General features: G+C 35.1%; 1 protein-coding gene across 2 annotated transcripts in view; it reads right to left on the bottom strand.

Annotated features, from left to right (window-relative positions):
- LOC101899368 (transcription factor E2f1) overlaps nucleotides 1-22,368 on the bottom strand; it is a 160,949-nt gene that overhangs the window by 40,154 nt on the left and 98,427 nt on the right. The window contains exon 1 of one of the 2 annotated variants that reach the window (XM_020037668.2): nucleotides 5,132-5,494. The exons of the other annotated variant lie outside the window; for it this stretch is intronic. The gene's annotated coding sequence lies outside the window, so the exon portion shown is untranslated. Of the gene's footprint in view, nucleotides 1-5,131; nucleotides 5,495-22,368 lie in introns of those variants that run through there. 2 annotated transcript variants of the gene reach the window in all.

Below are 22,368 nucleotides of genomic sequence, written 5' to 3'. Positions count from 1 at the left end.
ATTTGGTTCATCTAGGGTGGATGATGATGAATATTTATGGCAGTTTTATTAGTTTTCATTTCCGGGGAGGGAAAGAAAAACACATACTAAAAAGAAAAAAATAAATAAATAATTTAAATTGTTTAATACAATGTTCAAGACTTTCTATTACTTAAGGAAATGAAAGTTTCATTTTCCTAAAAAAGTTGCTCTTCTTCGAGTTTAATGTCTGCCAATTCCATTGGCTGTAAAATTGGTATTTTTTGTCGAGAGGAATTGCTAAAGTTCGGCTTTTGATTAAAAAATATACTTCAGATTATTATTATCCTTTAGAAATAATTCTCTCATTTTAAATTCTAATCATATGTTTAGTGAAAAACAGTTGGTATCTCTAGAGAATAGGGATCTTTAGGTTGATTTATCGCATCGATTATATCGATAACACGACAAGTTTATACGACTAGCCACGTACTAGCCAATCCACGAAAACAAGTAAAAAATCAGTTAGTTCGCCCGGGCCGAACCCTCCACCATTTGGAAGGCATTTACAGATTTTCCACAAAATTGCATTGAAAAATACTGATAAAATAATAACAAGTAAAAAAGCTGTAAGTTCGACCCGACCGAACTTTAAATACCCTAAACCATAAAAAATTATGTTAAAATCTTAAAAATATCTAATGTAGCCTATATATTAGGGTCTAACCGACGACGTGAACCTGCATAGGCAACTTTTGTCATAAGCCATTACAATATTCAAAAGCGAAACTTGAAAAAAGATGGGTGAATAATGTCGCTTAAATCATCAAGTTGTTGCTGCTGTTAAATGGGGGCTTTACGAAGGCGTGGACCTGCACAGACAATTTTCTGTCATAGACTGTAATATCTATTACGAATTTTAAATACCAAATTTGAAACAATTCCGGTGAATAATGTCGCTAAAATCATGAAAATACCGAATATCGGGAGGTGCCGTTATATGGGGGCTATACAAAAATGTTGACCTGCACAGACAAAATCCTGTCATAGGCTGTAGTATCCATTACGAACTTCAAATACCAAATTTGAAACATTTTCGCTGAATAATTTCGCTTAAATCGCCAAAATACCGAATATCGGAAGGTGCTGTTAATTAGGGGCTATTCAAAGGCGTGGACCTGCACGGACAATTTTCTGTCGTTGGCTCTAGTATCCATTACGAACTTCAAATACCACAAAATCAACCTAAGCAAAAATAAGTAGTTCGATTAATAAAAAATCGAACTACTTATCCCTAAATAAGATCACTAGCCATGTGTCGTCGAGAACCAGAAAATAAGTCCAAGGAAGGCTGACAAGGCCGAGATTAAGGGAGTAGATAACTAATCACAACTTAAGGACGAGGGTGATCAAGTCGGAACACCGCCCTTATGGTGATAGGTTAAGTCATCAGTTAATGCTTCTATTAACAACACTGCCGAGGAAGCACATAATTCCAATAATATTCAAAAATCACGTTTGTAAATTCGATGAAGGACTCAAATTTGTCCACTAAGAAGATCATATTCATCGATAGAACAAAGCTTACGTGAAACATGTTTTATTGTTAAAAATATGATTTTGGTGGAAACAATAAGCCAGCTTTTGAACCAAGCTTTACAGAAAGTCAACTGCTCATTTAAGAAAAACTACGACAGTCAAGTCTACGGTCACGGAAACGGAAACGGAGGACGGTTACGATAGACATGATTAAGAACAGATGGGCTACAAAGTTGCCATTTGTTTAAAAATTTCGCTTTTTAAAGCAATATAGAGAACACCTTCAAATAAATATTTATTATTGGTAGAAACTGATAAGCCTTCTTCTTGGTAGAATGTATAAAAGTTCGGCCCGGCGGAAAATAATGCTTTTTTATTATTTTATTTTTATTTTAAATCTGTTTTTCACTGATGAATTTGTATTTCAGTGATTTTCCCACTAATTCCCCTTCATTTAACGATAAAATGTCCCCGTGTGGCAACACTGCCAGGCACATTGACACTGAAAACAAAACAATAAACAAACAACAATAACATCTGAACTGAATGTTAAGCATAAAACAGAAATGAGACCCATTGAAGGCGAACACACCACACCACACGGAGCACGTACGCACACACATGCAGCCTGCCAGCCAGGCAGACAGACATTTGCCGCCGAGCACAAAAACAACCCAAAACAACACACCACGGCTATTAAAAATAAAAACTAAAAAAAAAAATAACCAAAAGGAAAGGAGGAAAATGAAAACAACACGTATTCAATGGAATACAAAATAGAAATGCAGATGGTGATAGAAGGAATAAAATAACAATAACAATAAAATGCCATGAAGAACCACTGAGACTAAAGTGGAAAATAGAGATGAATGCATTTGAAAACGGAACACAAATGCCGGAGAGTGAGTGAGTGCATAGAGCAAGAAGAGAGCGCAAACGACGAATAGAGTAAGAATGAATTTGGTTTATTTTGAAAAACAAACCCAGTCAGCTAGCCAGCCAGCCAGAAGAATGCATTTCCCATTAAAATGAAATAAGAATTACTTAGAAAGGAAGAAAAGTTTGCCTCTGGCAGGCAGACAAACCGACAGACGTGAGCAGCCACAAATAATCTAGTCAGCAGTGTGTTGGGTACAGTAGAACAGAATGGTATTTGGATAACAACAAAGGATGGCAAAGGATATTTGAAATTTAAAATGCAGTTGGTCAAAAACCCGTCTATGGGGTAGCACACCACATTTTAATTCAAAAGGGATGTTTTTCGAGCAATTGCTGTTTAATGGTCAAACTGCTGAAAATTGAAATTTGAATTGGAAAAAAAATTGGTGGGAAAAAGGAAGAATTATCAAATTGGACTGGAAATAAGTCCAATGGCTAGAATCCTGGCGATAATAAAGGGGTTGGTATGTATGTAAACCAATTCTGGTTTAGAATTGTGGATATAAATTTTATAAAAATGTTTTTACATTTTAGAAAGTGTTTACAAAGTCTGTAAATGGCTAACGTCATTAGAGTTTGAAGTTGTACAGTAGTTCACGGTGGAATTAGTTGAATTGAACGATTCATTGAAAGAAACAACTGAACTGTTTCATTTAACTATTCAATGGTGCTGCAAAATAACAAACTACCGACAAATGTCAGATTGATGTCAATAGAAAATAAAATAGAAACTATCTAATATTTATTGTTTTACACATAATTGTCTGACTCACCAAGAAACTAATAGAGTCGTGGGCATCGAAAAATGCAAAACACAAAATATGTTCGAAAGGGCAGCGATTGAAGTATGAAGCGAAGTAATTCACTAAGAAGTTCAATGGAGTTAGTTTAAATCTGCAAGAGCGAAGCAAACTACATCAATGGAAGTATTCCGTAAGACGCAGCATCCGACAGAGGATCATAACTGATATAAGGAATTGTAAACCATTTTAAATATAAAATTTAAAGAGTAAAGTGATTGATTGACTGACTGACTGAAGCTAGAATCTTGTAGTTTTCGGTAAGGGTCACTCTTGGTCCGAAGGTGTCAGATAGGGCTGGATTTTTAGAAAATTATTGCTAGAACGGTACGAAAAGTACTAAAAGGATTAAATATGATACCCTCTATATTTGACGAACCAGTAGATTTAGAACTTTTAAATTTAGAATGAGGGCCATGGAGTGCACGATAGATATTAAAAAGGGTTTTTTTTTTGGAAATTAGAACTATGGGTGTACAAAAAGTACTAAAATGTTCTACATTTGGCACCATTTCGTTTCATTGTTAACGGTTAAAGCTCAAAACTGGAAATGGAAATCAAGGTTGAGGAGTAGGATCGATGTAAGGCGGTAGTTTTTGGTTGTGTCCACTCATTTATACAAAAAGAACTAAACGGTACTAAATTTGGTAGAATTCGAATTTGTAGGCAGGGATGAATCTGGAATTCTGAAATTTGAATTTAACATTACAGGCGGAGTGTAGCAGCAGTGTGTAGAGTGTAGATTTCGAATGTACTTATGTACACTAAAAGTACTAAATGACACTTAATTTGGTACAATTTCGATTTGGGTAAACCGGTAGAGGTGATATTTCGAAATTTGAAATTGGGATAACTGTGGGAGTGTAGGATTCTTGAAATTTGGAATTAAGATTTCTATTGAATTATTGGTACTAAGTTTGGACTTTATAAGAATTTGGTAGAACCAATAGAGCTGGTATCCTAAAATTTGGAAATAAGATTACTGCTGCAGTGTAGGATTAGGGTATGTAGGAAGCTTTGAAATTCGTACTTATGTGTACGAAATGGTATTAAATTTCGTACAATTTGGATTTGGAATTCCTAAATTCGGAAATAAAAGCTGTATGGGATTTTATGATTTAGTTTTGGAAATTTGGTTGTATGATGATGAAGTTTTGGAAATTTGGAGTGTGGAATCGGGTATATAGGAAGTTTTAAAAATTCGTACTTATGTGTACTAAATTTGATATAATTTGGATTTGTTTGAAATTTGTTATTGAGGTCTCTGTTGGTGTCTGAGATATGGATGTGGTTTTGGAAAAGTGTACTTTATCGAAAAGTACTAAAAAAAATTTGATATTGGGTAAAGGGATAGAGTTAAAACCGTGAAAATTTATAGAATTATACGAAAAGTACTAAGTGGTATCAAATTTGGTATTGAGTAAATGTATATCGCTGGAGTTCCGAAATTTGATATTGAGGTCTCTGTTGGTATCTGCAAATGCGTACTATAATTGTTCGAAAAATACAAAACGGTATTTATTTTGGATCATGTTTTAATATGCGTACTAAATGTTACTAAATTTGGTATTGGGATCAATATTGGTTTCTAGGGTTTATATATGGGGATGTTGAAATAGTTTTGGACATAAAAATTGGATGTGCAATGGTTTTACTAATATTCTCCTTGGTAAATTTTGAAATGAAAAATTTTGAGAATTTTTTGGTTTAAACAGCAAATCATTTCCATTTATTCTTTCCGAAAGAAGAAACATTTTAAAATAAGTTTCCAAGAATCTAACATTTTTTTCAACACTGCAAATTAAATATCCTTTGGTGTTCTTTCTCGTCATTTCTCCATTTACACTTCTCACGAAATTTTGTATTTATTTATTTTTTGGTATTTTCTTACTTACTCTCAATTTTAGTTATTTTTTCAAACGAAATTTAGTTCCATAGAAAAAAATGAGACGGTCGGCATTTGTAAATGATGTCTTTAGATGTGGTTGCGAGATTCCAAATTTTGAGTATTATCCGTGGTTTTGTTTTAAATATTTACTTTGTGGTATTATTTCTTTTTAACAACTCGATGTCAATTCATAGAAGTTGTTAACAAACCAAAAAATGTTGAGTAAAAAATAAGCGTAGATTTGGTTTTGGTTTTTGTTGGTGGTATTTTGGTTATTTTAAAATAAAATATTTTTGTTTGCAATAGCAAATAATGTTTTTTTTATTTTTGTAATAAAATAAAACTTGATAGTTAACAAACTTAATTAAAAAAAAAATATGGCAGATAATTTTGAACATAAACGTTTTTTGTACTTTCCAAAACAATAACAATTTTAACAAAGAAAAAAGGATTTTTCAAATAAAACTAAATTTCCATTTAACAAAATAAAACATGGAGAATTTATAATAATTTTTTTATTGTTTTTGTTTTATAAACCAAAACATTTTCTTTTTGTGGTGGGTTGAATTGCTATTTCATAATTTTCATTCAAATTTTATTTCAAACACATTTTACACCATTTTTGTTTTTTCTTTCTTTTCTTTTTTTTTTTTTTTGGATTTAATAATTTAGTTTGGCCATATTTTTTATTTTTATTTTATGTGTTTTTTTTGTAATTCCTTCTTAAAAAGTAATCCTTAATTCGTTGTTTGGTGGGTAATAATCGGCTTCATTATTCCATTTTGTAAATTTTCACTTTATTTTCGGTTGCTCTTTGTTTCAATTAAATTGAAATAATTAAAACATAAATTAATAAAATTCTTATTTCTTTTATTTTTTCAAACACAACAAATTTAATTTGTGTATATTATTTCTGTATTTTGTTTCTGTTTTTATTATTTAAAATTTTGATTGTTTGTCGAAGAAGTGTTTTTCTTTTTGTGTTTTGTTTTGTAGCACTACTTCCTGCAGCGTACGGTTCGTAAATGTTGCGTGTGTTCATCAATGGCAGGCAACAACGCTCGACTATCACTCGAGGAATATCCCTTTTGGAAAGAGTCAGACAGCCAAACAAACCATAAATCCTCACCAACACCCTGGCATGCAACATAGTTGAAAGTACACAAACACACACACACACATGTACACGGTGAACAACAAAACCAACTATGCTTGCCACATCGTTGTTGTTGTTGTTTTGGTTGGTGTTTTATATTTTTGGTGGTGCAACATTAAAGCCGGTCACAGATACAACACCAAAAGCAATTGCATACTGCGTTTTGCTCTCCAACCTCATTTTTATGCTCTTTCTCTTAATTGTTTTTTTATGATTTCAAAATTGTTCTCTTAATTTGATTTATTTTCTATTAGAGAGCAGTGGTTAGCAAAGAGAACAAGTTAAATTATTTAAGAGAATCTGTAAAGTAAGGGTCGCTGGTTTTTTGTTAGATTTTTTTTTTTAATTTAAAATACAAAATAGCGGAAAATCCTTCAACATACAAATGATATCAAAACTCGAACATTATATTTCAACAAAACTCAAAAATATAGCAAGATATATATTGCGGAATATGGTCTGCGTACTCTGTATAAGTGGTTATTATCTTAGAATAAGAGAAAATTGGAAATTGTTAAATGGTTTGTGTCTTTTCGAAAGGATCAGATTTTAAGAATCTTCAAATTTGTTATCTTGCATTTTTCAAGAATATAATTTCAGGACCCTGTAGAGCTGTCTTTGATTTTTAAAATAATATGTGTAAGTCATAGCAAACCTAATTTCTTTATTGTTTTCTAATTATACCCTCCACCACAGTATGGAGGGTATATTAAGTTTGTCATTCCGTTTGTAACACCTCGAAATATACATTTTAGGCCCCACAAAGTATATATATTTCTGATCAGCATAAAATTCTATCTCGATTTAGCGATGTCCGTCCGTCTGTCCGTCTATCGGTTTGTGGAAATCACTCTAGCTTCCGAACAAAATGAAGTAGGTTGATAAAATTTTACTCAAATGTATATTATATCTGCAGGACTTTTGGTATTAAAAAAGGGCCATTTGGGTCCACGTTCATATAACGGTACCTCCCGATAGTCGGTATTTTGATTATTTTAGCGACATTATTCGCCGGAATTGTTTCAAATTTGGTATTAGAAGTTCGTAATGGATATTAAAGCCTACGGCAGAAAATTGTCTGTGCAGGTCCACGTTTTCGTATAGCTCCCATATAACGGTATTCCCGATATCGGTATTTTGATGATTTTAGCGAAATTATTCACCGGAATTGTTTCCAATTTGGCATTTGAAGTTCGTAATGGATACTACAGCCTATGACAGAAAATTGTCTCTGCAGGTCCACGTTTTGGTATAGCCCCATATAATAGTACCTCCATATATTCGGTATTTTGATGATTTTTTTGATGCAGGTCCACGTCGTCGTGTAGACCCTAATATAACGGCCACATTCGGTATTTTTAAGTTTTTAACAGAATTTTAAAGTTTTTTTTTTTGAAAATTGCCAAGTTCGTTCCAAGTGGTTGAAGGTATTCAAAGTTCGGCCTTATACTTATAGCTTTTTTACATGTTTTTTTAATTTTTTTTCGTGACATTCCAATTAGTGAGACTTATTAAGCGTTTTCTGTTATTTTGTAGACATTTAAGGGTCTGATAGAGATTTCTTTAAGATTTACTTTTCTTAAATTTTAATGTGTTGTAAAACTATGGATTTTTAAAAAATAATACCCTCATTTATATTTTAAAAATCCATAGTTTTGCAATAGAAGCAATAATTTCTTACTAATTTTTTGCATAGTTCTGCATTATTGTCGATTTTAAGAATCTGTGTAAATCACAATTTTTTAAAACAATGTTTTCAATTTTAAAACAATATACTCAAGATATAGTAGGGCAATAGGGATCGATTACAAAGGTAAATATACGTTTTGGTCCAAATTTTACACATAGTAAAATATTTGGTAAACTTAAACTCACTTATATTATGACTCCTCCACAATAGATCTAAAATTTTCAAAATAAGAATATCTCGCATTAAAAGGTATGGTAATAATTGTATTAGGTAGGTCATATAATAATGTATAAGATCAGGCGACGTATTTGGATACCTTCCCCAAAAAAATCAAAATTTTAATAATCGTAAATCTGGTAAAATTTTAAAAACAAAATTTAAAATTTTATGATTTAAATCTGAATCAAAAATGTCTTTAAACTTCCTATAGCTCAATATGCCTATGTCTCAAAAAGTCAAAAAATTCCAAATATATCTAAAATAAGTCAAAAATGCCACCCGGTGTTGTTCGAACTCAGACGTCCGAAGAAGTCGCTCGAATTTGAATAAAGAGTGAAACTTGCTCGAGCACTTTAGGAAGTGAAGTAGAAGAAACAAAATAAGCAAAACTCTAGTTTTCGCTTTCGCTCGAATAAAAGCGAGCATGATTCTTTCATTTTAGAGACGGATCTAAATTCATTCAAAAACGAACAGATTTTACTCTTGCCGATCTATCTTTTAGATTTTGCTTTCTCTTTTTGTATTTCTCTCCTCTTCCCATCTTTCTCCCTCTTCTACAGCACACAGAAACATGACAACCCTTTTGCTTTTACACACTCACAAATCTGAAAACAAATAATTTGTCACCTGATTTACCTCTTAGAGGAAACTTTCACTGTTACTCGAGCGATTCGGCTCCCACTTTAATTTTTCAAACAGGACTGGCTCGGATGCTCTTCCACACAAAAAAGAGTGAAGAGCAAACTCCGTATAAAACTCCCACTCTTCGAGCAAGTTTCACTCTCGAGTGAAAATTAAAATTAAGAGTCTCATATAAGGCGAACGGAGTTCAAGAAAAAAGACCACACATTGCACATTGTAGTAATTGCATCAAACTTCAGTCAAGGTCAAAAATACAAAATATCGAGCCATTCTTTTTGATGCAAAATTTAAAATAATCATAAATCGCAATTTTTTTTGTAGAGTAATAACAACATCGAGAGAGGAGATAGTTTTTCTTTAATAATTTACGCAGAATCACTTTCTGAGTTGAGTTTCATGGTCTTTAGTCTTTGTAGAGCTCACGTAACAAGAAAGTTTATATTGGGAATTGATGTGAAGTAGATCGTACCACGAAACGTTGAAATTCGGTTGAATATGAAAAAATCTATACAATTTGGGCTGATATTACATATATGGTGAGTAAAGCTATAGAGCTATAGCTATATCCGGATAATAAATGTGACCTGCACTTTGTTCACAAAAATACATGGACAGACGGACGGACGGACTGACATGCATAAATCGACTCAGAAAGTGATTCTATGAAGATCCTCAAAAATATCTATGGGTCTAGATCGCTTCCTTTCCATGTTCCATGCAAATAAAGACATAATACCCTTACCACTAAGTGGTGTAGGGTATAACAATTATATTCGCTAAAAGATATCAGATTCTCCCTAGATAAACCATTGCTAAATATTATCACTATGGATTCAGATTTGGATTAAGCTCTCACATTTATTTTGCTCTAATCTGATATGCTGCGTTGGTCGTGTTAGTTTGAGTTTTGAAACATAGGATCAAGTTTTGACTAGATGAAGTCGGCCAAGCTTAGACCAAATCGGTTTAGACATAGCTACAACTCCGATATGCATATCGATGATAAAGTACCTTCGCAAAACTTGATGGAAATCGATTGAGGTTAAGATATAGCTTTCAGATGTTAGGTTCATCCGATTTTAAATTTAAACCATTCAAGAGGCGCAATGAGGAGGTGTAATCGTTATTTATTGGTTTTGTTCTTTCTTTGCTGGATAGATAGATTTATGATGAAATTTTTTTAAAATATCGTCCAAGGACTGAAACTTTTGCGCTGGGTTCATAGTTATGGGAAAGAGATATTCCCCTAGTCTACAAGAGATCGTTATCCAGTTTTTAAGATCAATTACAACTCTTGAAACCTGCTCCTTGGCATTCAAATGATAATATCCACTCTCCTAAATCCAAGAAATCTTTCTCACTATTTCCCCATAATGGAGAGAGAAAAAATGCAAATCCCCTGCAAATCATAATTTTCAAATAGTTGCTCTCCCTTGTTGTTGTTGGTTTCCTGTTACATTACCACATACATACAACCATATATTTACCTTTAAAAAATAAAAGAACAATAATTTCAAAACTAGTATACACAGGTAATACAACAAAAATTCAAAATTGTTTCATTACTATCTTCAATTTACAAATGCAATTCTATGCCTCTCTATCTACTTTGACTATCTCTATGCTCTCTGAAAAAGAGGCTCCCTTTGACTATAATGTCATGGATTTGTGCTCTCAATCACACACACACACACTCACTCACACTAAAAACAAAAATCCCAACAAAATCGCAATGGTCTTGCATTCGATTTCAAAAGCCGGCAGATTTATTTCATTTTATTTTTGCACATTGCCGCCATCCATGCCACCCTAATTTCCAACAACAAGTCCGTGTAAGTGTGTGTGTGTGTTGGTAGATGTGCAGATTTTTAAGGGATGCAAGTAGGATGAAAGGAAGAAAAAACAACAACAATGAAACGCAGCGACAAACCAAAGAAACTAATTTTTTACAACTTTCATGCACAGCAGCCGAAAACGATGCCAACAGCAACAACAACAACAACGGCATTGGCATGAATTGGAAACAATACGCACAAGGTTAAACAGCCAAACAGAACTACCACTTCAAAACAATACCGTCTGGGCTGGCTGGCTGGTTGGACCAATGCCGCCGCCAGTTGCATTCGCAATCCAAACCACCAAAAGCTGGAGTAATTCGTTTTTGTTCGGTGTTCAGAAAGCCTGCTGCAGCATAACGAACGACCACCATGACAATGGTGTTGCCTGCCTGCCACCGCTGATTGTGCCGAGGATGATGACGACGATGATGGGAGGCAAAGTTGGTGGAATCAAGGCATTTGCAATCAAATTCATGTCGCGTTTTTTTAACGACGACAATTGATTTTAAGCCAAAATGCAGCAGCAACAACAACAGCAGCAGCAGGGACTCCTTGCTTTTTCTCTCTCTCTCTCTCTCTCTCTCTCTCTCTCTCTCTCTCTCTCTCTCTCTCTCTCTCTCTCTCTCTTTCTCTTGTGCACCCTTTATGCTTTGCAAAATAAATTTGGCAACCCAAAATCAGTCTTGTATTTTTGGTGGGTTTTCTTTGTGCCTTCATCACAGTCCCTTCATTCGTTCATCCATTCATTATAACATTCACCCCCTTCCCTTCCTACCCTTCCCCTTGGGCACACAAAGGATTAAAGTCACACTAATATTTATTGATGAACAAATTGCGTCGTTACGTTTTGCGGAGTACTTATGGAGATCGGGTACGATGATTCTCCACGCTTTTGGTTAGGCGTTTAAGCGTAACTAAATTCTGTTAATAGTGTTTTACGGAATTTGGCATTTCGCCCAACACATGTGTTTCAAAAACACGTACAAGGATAATAGGTAATAGGACGATGAAACCGCTTATTTCCTTGGTAGGCGGAGGTGAAACAGGTGCAAAAGCGATTGTTTGATGTGGCACACAAATGACCACCGACAGCCAACGCACTGGATTTTTTTCCTAATAATGATTGGAATATAACACCTTTTTGGTGAAGTATCAACAATGTCCTTAAAAGCAGAGATTCCAACTACCTGTATTGAGAAGTAAAGGCCTGAGAATTCTAAAATCCATATGTACTTAAGTATACCACTAAAATCATGTATATTTGTCTTAAGTAATCCTCACCAAAAGGATAATTAGGTTTGTAGACATAATAATTACTAGAATGTAAGAACAGCCTAATCGCGGGAATCTCCCGCAGAAAGGTGAGAAGTACATTATTTAAATGGGTAGACTTCTGTGGCGAAGGCACAAGAAAGACGAGCAATTGTAGAAATTGTCGGTAATAACCCCAATAAAATTGAATGACTTCTGGAAAGATACATAAATAATGTACATGACTCTTAAATGCGGACTATAGTATACCACACAATACAATGCTTAGCTCTGTTGCAGAACTACAAGAATGTAAAACTTTCTACTACGACAACCGATTGTGTATAGCCTCAGCCATATAGGGTATAGGGTATTTATCATTTGATATGGCCAAAAAGAGTCGCATGGAAATAACGGTTTTAGACCCATCCGTCCGTCTGCCTGGCTGGCTGGTGCGTACGATAAATCTCGAAGGGAGTATCCGATTTGGCCCAAACTTGGTACACCGTAACATTATTATCAAGCTTAGATCGAGTTCGGTCAAAATTTTCCAAAAAATATTTTACTGCACAGAAAGAGAAAGGATAGTCCAATTTTGCTCCAGGTCAGCACTGTATCAGTGCTAGGTCAGGTGAGAAAATGGACAATATCGGTTCACTTCATCAAGTACCTCTTCCACAAAGGATTAAAATTTTGAATAATTATAACTCTTATAAGATCTGATGTAAGAGTCCGATTGTCTTCAAATTACATAGATCACAATATTTTAATCAACCCACTTCTTCTGGTAGCTATCCCACAAAGGGTCAAAATTTTGAATTTCCATGAAGCTCATAAAGCGCGAAATTAACATCCGATGTCATTCAGGCTTGGCACATCTCAATATTTCTATCAACACAAGATCTGTTATAAAGATGGAAGAGATCGGACTATTCCTTCTGGTACCTCCCCCACAAAGGGTCAGAACTTTGAATAACCAAAACGATCATAAAATCCGAAAAAAAAACATCCGGCTCTCTTCAAATTACACACATCCCATTATTTCTGCTAACACTTCTTCTGGTAAATCCCCCCAAAGGGTCAAAATTTCGAATATCCATAAAGCTCATAAAACGCGAAACTGATATTCGATACCATTCAGACTTGGTACATCTCAAGATCTGCTATGAAGATGGTAGAGATTGAGCTAATTATTCTGGTACCTCCATATATACGGTTCAAGGTTGAAAAACAAAACGCTGAAAGAAAGCGAAATAATCATCCAACTCTCTTCAAATTTCACACATACAAACATGTTAGCTAACACAACATCTGTTGTGACGGACCCATTCTTTACAGCTTACGCAATCTAAATCTTAACCAGAAACCTGAGATGAATACGGAATTTATGATTTTGCATAAAATTCGTTATAAATGTTCCATTTTCTTGTAATATTTGTAAATCAAAACAGAAGTCAAAATATATTTAAATTATCGAGCATACGTTTTTTCAGAATTCCCCGCCATGTATCAACCAAACCGTACAAAAGGTGATCCTAATGCCAAATTATAGTCTTCTAACTCAATCCCTTACTAAAATATCAAATATAGTACTTTTCAGAAGGCATTTCCAAAATCGCCACCTCCAAATCATAACTCTAATACCAAATTACAGATTTAAATCAGTATCGGTTCGCACAATACCAAATTTAGTACCTTTCGTACGCTTGCTGAACGTGTTTCCAATCCCATCTCTTTATCTAACCCCTATCCACCAGTAGAGACCCCTATATCATTATTTTAAGTTTCTGCATAAATCCGTTCAACTAAAACGAAACTGTATCGAATTTAGTACTATTTAGTACAATTTTTACTCTCAGTACACATTTTCAAGAAAATACCTACTTATACCTACACTACTTCTTAAAAACTTAATTTTTATGCCAAATGTCAAGATTTTAGCTGTATCCGTTCACATAATATCAAAAGGTACGAAATTTAGGGCTTTTTAGTACTTTTAGTACGCTTCTAGTCAGAATTTCTAAAAATAGAGTCTAATCTCATCCCTACCCACCAACATCTCATCCTTGACCCACATGCAAAATTTGAAGATTCCACCGTTTCGCCTGGGCGTTGATGTCAATCAGTCACGTTTTCGTATAGCCCCTATATAACGGTGACTCCCGATATTCGGTATTTTTTGTTGGTTTCAACCACATTTTCTACAGAATTGTTCTAGATTTGATAATAAGAGTTTGCAACGGGTTCTACCTCTGGTGGCAGAACATTGTGTATGTAAGTCCACTTTTTCCTATTGCCCCCATATAACGATATCTCCGGATATTTGGTATTTTGTCGATTTAAGCAACATTTTCTAGAACCGGCATTAGAACATATTGGTCGACGGTTTAGATATAAAAGTACCCAAATATATTCGGTATTTTGATGATCCTAGCTACATTTTTCACTGGATTGTTGAAATTTGGAATTGAAAACTTTAACTACTTTCTTTTATCGATTTTACTGGTATTTGTAGTTTTAAATGGGACACCTTTGAATCCAGGTACTTTTATTTGAAAATCTTTTCTTTGCCAAATGGTGGAGGGTGTTTAAAGTTCGGAAATAAATGTTTTTTTATTTATTCTTTAATATATATTGATACCTTATATCAAATTTAGGACCATCTTGATACTTTTCGTAAATGTTCATTTCCAAAACCACTTCATATCTCAACACAACCAAACACCTAACACCAATTCCCACCCCAACACCAAAATTTAGAAACCTTACACTATCCGTACACTCAAAACTAAATTTTGTACCATTGATTACCTTTTGTAGTGGTTATTTCCAAACATAATTCCGAATTTCAGGACTCCAGTTTTGTAGGCTCGTAAGTACAAATTTCCATAAAAACGTGCATCATACCATCCAATAGGAATCTTATTTCCAAAATTCAGAATTCATGCCCTATCGGTTCACTCAAATCCAAATTGTGCCAAATTTAGTATCATTTAGTGCACATAAGTTCTAATTTCCAAAGATTCGTACATACCCCAATCCTACACTACCATAATTATTCAAATTCCAAAATTCAGGATTCCACCCCTATTGGTTCGCCAAAATATAAATTGTATTAAATTTAGTACCATGTAGTACACATAAGTACGAATTTCCAAAACTTCCTACATAACCCCAATCCTAAACTCCAACAGTATTCTTAACTCCAAATTTCAGTTTCCAGCTCTATTGGTTCATCAAAGTCCAAAATGTACTAAATTTAGTACCATTTAGTACACATAAGTACACATTTTCACAACTATGTATTTCATACAATGCATTAATCATATAGGGGTACTATATTTGTACCTTTTAGTACTTTTCGTACCATTCTAGTACGAATTTCCAAACAGCCCAGTTCCCAGTTTCATCTGACACCTTCGGACCAAGAGGGGCCCTCGCCCAAAATTTCAAGATTCTAGCTTCAGCAGTTTCGACTGGTCCTTAAGTCAGTCAGCCAATTACTTTTCTCTTTAATTAATGTCATGAAAATCCGCAACCGTATTTAGATATTTTTCAGCAACAGGATCCATGAAATCAAAGTCCACGATTGAGAGATTTTTCTATAAAATTTACTTAAATAAACAAGAAAAAAGCAGCATGTTCGGCCGGACCGAACTTTGAATACCCTCCACCAGTTAGAACAAATTTGAAAATTTTCGAACAAGATAACATTTGCCAAAAATTCTGGTAACATTTTAAAAATACCGAATATAGCCGTTATATTAGGGCCTGTATGACGTGCACCTTCATAGGCATTGGTTGTCACAAGTCAATACCATATTCAAATTCGAAACTTGAAATACACGGTGAATAATGTAGCCAAAATCATCAAAATACCGTACATAGGGAAGTACCGTTATATAGGAGCTATACGAAGACCTGCACCTGCATAGACAATTTTCTGTCACAGGCTGTAGCTTCCATGACGAACTTCAAATACGACATCTCAAACAATTTCAGTGAGTATTGTACCTAAAATCGTCAACATACCGAATATATGGAGGTACTGATATATGGAGCCTATACGAAGACGTGGACTTGCACAGACAATTTTCTGTCTCAGGCTGTAGTATCCATTTCGAACTTCAAATGCCAAATTTGAAACAATTCCGGTGAATAATGTCGCTAAAATCATCAAAATACCGAATATAGGGAGGAGGAACCTTTATATGGGGGCTACATGGCCCATTTACGAACTTAACCTAGCCTACTGAAAAAATAAACATGTGTTCTGCAAAAAATTTCTTGCAAAAGCGATGTATAATTTTTAAATGATTCTTTTATAAAAGGGTCAATGGTATCATGAATACTGCCGATAGTGCTAATATATGATTGCGTGCTAGGGCAGAAATAGAAATTTCAAGAAAATATAATAAAATAGATGTCCTTATAAGGATATTCAATAAATAGAATACGTTCGGCATGTTACCTTCCCATAGAAGAATTTTCATAGCCAAGATCTGTTGCTTCCAAAATCAATTTTATCCCAAGAAAATTGGTTGGGTTTGCCACTGTCATGTGCTAACATTCCGATGTGACAGATGAAACAATTGACGTTTCTCAAAGAAAAAAAAAAAAATAAATAAGAAGAAAACTAAACTGGAGCATGTGCAGCTGTTGCTCTTCCTTGTGCGTCTCTGCACACTTAAAAGATCGATCGAGATGAAACCACCAAAAGAAAAATGAAAATTGTTTTTTTTTTTTTTTTGGCATTGCAATGAATTCAAGACATCGTCGGAATGGCATTTGATTTGACGAATAAACACGCATTGAAAAATAAATGCTCTTCTGCCAACCGCGAGAGGTAAGATAAGGATATTTTCAGTAGTAGTAGTAGCGTAATTTCATGGGGTTGGTGGTTGGTTGGTGATTTCCAGATCTCCTCTTCACACAATATCTGTGCCATCATTAGCCGTAACAATTTCAGTTGAAATGAAGGAGCGAATGAATCTGCTGTCTGTCTGTCAGGTTTGATACTTTTAAAGCGGATTTTAGCACGTACCACAATTACGATCGAATTTCATACATTTTAGTGTTTCTTTTTTTTTGCTGTTCGAAAGATAAAAACCCTTGCCGCCGCTGGAAACCATTTAGAAAAAATTATTGATTTTGGGTTTATCTTACCTTTGGCAATTTCCAATGATCGATTGAGTAGCTACGATTTTATTTCGTTTTCTCCCGAATAAAAACACGAACATTGGTTGAATGTTGGAAGGCTGCTAAATTTTCATTTTAGTTTTGAAAATTTTGGAATTAAGGTCTATCTGAATTTAAATGTTGCGTCCTCTTCCATGGTATTTAGAAGACATGAAATAAATGTCCTTAGAAAAGTTTCATAGACTCTTTTTATTACAAGTGCGTTATGCAAAAAGTGATCAAAGTATTTTTATATCCTCAGCCATCTGGCTAGAGAGAGAGAGAGAGAGAGATATATCATTTGATACGGCCAAAACGTGCCTCATCGAAATAACGCTTTTAGACCCTAGGTCTCTTTGGACGAAATCCGTTTCAGGATATTTGAAGTCGATCTAGCGATGTCCGTCCATCTGACTGGCTGGTGCGTACGATAACTTTTGAAGGGAGTATCCGATTTTGTCCAAACTTGATACATCGTAATATTATTAGCAAACTTAGAGTTCAGAGATGACAACATCGGTCCATTCCTTCTGTTAGCTCTCCAACAAAATGTAAACATTTTGAAAAAAATAATTTGCTGCACAGAAAGGGAAAGGATAATTCGATTTAGCTCCAACTTTGCAAATCTAAATATTTGCGTCAGTGCTAGGTCAGGTGAACAATATCGGTCCACTCCATCAAGTACCTCCCCAACAAAGGGTCAAAATTTTGAATAATTACAATTTTTATAAAACGTGATGTAAGAGTCCGGTTGTCTATAAATTATACACATCACAATATTTCTGATAATCCAAGGTCTGGTGTGAAGATGGAATATGTCGGTCCACTCCTTTAATTGCCTCCCTCACAAAGGGTCAACATTTTGAATATTCATGAAGCTCATAAAACACGAAATTAACATCCGATTGCATTTAGACTTGGCACATCTCAATATTTCTATTAACACATGATATGTTATAAAGATGGTAGAGATCGAACCATTTCTACTGGTTCGTCACCCGCATAGGGTTCAAAATTTTGAAAACAAAACGCTCATGATTCAAATTCAAATTTCACACATCCAAACATTTTTGCAAACGCAAGATCTGTTGTAAAGATGATATATATCTGCCAACCACTTCTGGTACCTATCTTACAAAGGGTCACAATTTCCAATACTTACAGGGTGAGATAAAAAACTGCAACAATGTCAAACGTCATATTTTTTACATTTTTTTAATCTTATTGAATGAAAGCTAAAAATGTCCGAAATAGCATCAAATTTTAGAATAAGTTTAGATTTGTTCTTGAATTGGTCACATTTGGCACGAATTATGGCCTTCAAATGGCCAATGAAACCGTCACACGCTGCCCGAATGTTGCTCCCGGCGAAGCGCTTGCTTGAGGTGATCGACACCTTGCTATTTTTTAGTGCCAACCTTGCTTTCTAAAATACTCCAGACACAATAGTCCAACGAATTGGCATCCGGAGATTTTAGTGGCAACTGTGCGTTGAAAATGAAGCGAGGAACCTCATTTTGTAACAATTCCAGGGTGGCGTGTGCTGAGTCCTGTTGGAATGTCCCAGGTCTGCGGCCAAAATGTTTGCGTGCCAAAGGCTTCAATCCACACTCTAGAATATTTTCGCGATATTATTCGATATTTATTCTGATGCCACGATCGATTAATACGAGCGGAGAGCGACCATCGGCTGTTACGGGGGCACACATCATCACCATGGCCGGCGCTTGAGTTCTGGTGGCCAACCGAAGGTGCACACTTTCAGCTGACCTCTTTGGCAAGTAAACATCATTTTGTCATCATTTTGTTTGTTAACAAACTTCTGGACAACGAATGTTTCCTCATCGGAGAAAACCAAAATCGGCAGTTCACCAATTTCGGCCAAGCGAAGCAACTCTTTAGCTCTTTTGAGTCTATTTTCTTTCTGTTGCGGTGTAAGTTCCTGCATTTTTTGGAATGCCTTTGCCCTGAACTCATTTTCAAAATTTGCCGAATGGAATATTGCGATATGTTCAGCCATTTTTCGTCCACTGCGACGCGGGTTTCGATCAATTTGCTTTTTTACTTTTCGAACCATTTCGGCTGATGTTGCTGTTTTCTTCCGTCCACTTCCTTGACGTCGGGCTACGCTACCAGTATCACGGTAACGAGCGATGATACGAGACACAAAACATTTATTCACATTTAAATGCTGGAGTGCTCTAACGATAGCCACCTGTGGTTTTCCAGCCAAATATAAAGAAATCACACTATCACGCTTGAATTCCACCACGAATAACTTTTTATTCTGGAAAATTCTCACCAAAATGCTTTTGTACGCTTGTAAACAATGTAATGAGCTGTCACTGGAATAATTTTAACAGCTGTCGGACGAGCGGCTTAGAAATGACAGCAGTCTGAAGTTGGCTGCAGTTTTTTCATCCCACCCTTTACCTTTTAACTTGTTTCATCTGCAATTTTGCCGAGGACACTATATATCTAAAATACACGGATTCCGAAGAATTTCAAAAAGATTTAGTGACTTTTTGAACACTTTTCGATACAAGCTTTCAAAACGACGAAACACGTTACTTCTATTTTATACCCTCCACCATAGTATGGGGTGTATCTTAAGTTTGTCATTCCGTTTGTAACACCTCGAAATATACATTTAGACCCCACCCGTCTGCTTCCGAACGAATTGAAGTAGATGGATAAAATTATACTCAAATGTAGGACTCTTGGCATTGAAAATGTGCCATGTAGGTCCACCTTTTGGTATAGCCCCCATATAACGATTCCTCCCGATATTCGGTATTTTGATGATTTTTGCGACAACATTCATCGGAATTGTTTCAAATTTGGTATTTGAAGTTCGAAATGGATGCTACAGCCTAAGACAGAAAATTGTCTGTGCAGGTCCACGTCTTCGTATAGCCCCCACATAATGGTACCTCCGGATATTCGGTTATTTGTTGATTTTAGCGACATTATTCTCCGGACTTCTTTCAAATTTGGTATTTGATGTTTGTAGTAGATACTGCAGCCTATGACAGAAAATTATCTGTGGAGGTCCACGTCTTCGTATAGCCCACATATAACCTCCTAAAATTCGGTATTTTAATGATTTTAGGTACATTATTCACCGATTTTTTTAAGTTTCGCATTTGAATATTATAATGGCTTATGACAAAAGTTACCTATGCAGGTCCATGTCGTCGTGTAGACCCTAATGTAAAAGCTACATTCGGTATTTCTAAGATTTTAACAGAATTTTTAACGGATTTTATTATTTTTTAGAATTGCCAAGTTCGTTCCAAATGGTGGAGGGTATGCAAAGTTCGGCCCGGCCGAACTTACAGCTATTTAACTTGTTAACTCTACTTTCATAATCTGCTGCAGTTTCTCCGTGATTATTGAAAAAATGGAATTTTGTTGCACAGTGTGATTGGCAAAAATTCATTCCTCTATGCGACCGTTCCGCAGCAATGGTGCATTACAAAACTGTTTTACCGTTGTTTAACTCGTCCCAAGTCCCAATAACACAATATTTCGTACCTTTTTTCTAATTTTCGTACACCTATAGTACAAATTTCCCAATATCAGCTGCATCCAAACATAAATAGTTGATCTAGTAAGAATACGAAATGTCCTTGATGTTGAGTTCGATAGACACTATTTTGTTTAAACTTCCCATCACATTGCCGTTTTGGAACCATGACCCCATGACCACTTTTATTTATAGAACATTAATGTGTTTAAATGGCGATATTTACTTTAGAATAGTTTGTCCGTAGTCATTATCCCCATCCTCGATCCATACACATCATAATCACTGTTGCGAATGGATGGCTGCACTACCCAACTAACCAAAAATGTATGGCGCAGTAGTACAAAAAAAAAATCTCAAAATCAAAATTAAAATGAAGAAAACAAATACAAAAATCAGAAGACGAAAGAAATCAAAGGGTTTGCTCCTTCCGTCTGATTGCAATGGCAAATGGCTGGCATATCCTTGGGCTATTTGTCCAATAAATTTTTAGCCAGACGTAATGCGTTCCCAGTCGAGAGATATTTGTGTGTGAATGGAAATACAGATGCATATGTATGTGTGAGTGAGTGAGGTATATACTTCGATTGTCTGGATGAAGGGCTGACTGACTGGATGGATGGATGGAGTTGAGTGACCATCATTAAGCATTAGGGGCGAATGCAAATTACTACAACACAAATAATGATGCCAAGAAGTACAATAATAATATATGAATGATTTTTGTTGACTGCTTCATTTAAAATACAAATAGAGTTGCCAGATGTTGAGAATAAATACATCAATTAAACAAGTATTGAAATTTATATAAATAAAAAAAAACAGTAAAGAACCGGACAGATTTTCATCAAATTTGACATACTTGTTTCTAGGCTCAATTTGTTTGTAAGTGCTTAATTCCATCCCATTTGGGCTAATATTATACGTTTGGTGCACTAAAAAAGGCAAATCGGAAGCTATATCTAAATTTTGACCGATAATCTCAAACTTCCATAGGGTTCGTCCTTGGGTCAAACGAAGTACTTATGCAAAATGTCTTCTAGATCGGGCAATAAATGCGACCTGTACTTTGTTTACAAAAAATATACAGGCAGACAGACGGACGGACATGCATTGATCGACTCAGAATATGATTTTATACAGATCATCAAAAGGTACTATGGGTCTATCTCGTTTCCTTTTGCCTATTACAAACAAATGCACAAATACATAATACCCTGACCACCTTGTGGTGTAGGGTATAATAAACGAAAACATAGCCAAGTAGAGTAGTAGTTAGTAGTATATCGCGCCCCTTGCTTTTCACGACCCATTCTCCTCCATCGATGGTGAAGAACAGAACAGATATGGGCGCCTTGAAATTTGTAGACGAGGATAATGCAATGAGCCACATTCTATATGAACCTAGCCTTCGCGACATGTAATTTCTGAGGCTCTGAATATTAGACTATTCCCGCCAGCACATAGTGTTCTGAAGAGCAAAATATTACGAATCCCAAAGTCAAAGGGCCCAATATTAAATAGGCATGCCCATTCTAGGGGTTTTTAAAAAGTTTGTATTATATATTAGAATTTACAAATGAGGAATGTGGCTGTAGAACAGTAATTTTATGTCAAAATATCTTAAAAACGTTGCAGAAGGACGATTTTTGCTATGCAGTATCCATTTCAAGTCAAAGTTCAATCTGGACCACCAAAAAAACGGTTGAGGACCTGTTCAATATCAAAATGTGGGTTCAAC

Source organism: Musca domestica, unplaced genomic scaffold (assembly GCF_030504385.1).
Source record: "Musca domestica strain aabys unplaced genomic scaffold, Musca_domestica.polishedcontigs.V.1.1 21, whole genome shotgun sequence".
Taxonomy (NCBI): Eukaryota; Metazoa; Arthropoda; class Insecta; order Diptera; family Muscidae; genus Musca; species Musca domestica.
This window is presented reverse-complemented; position numbering and strand designations above follow the sequence as displayed.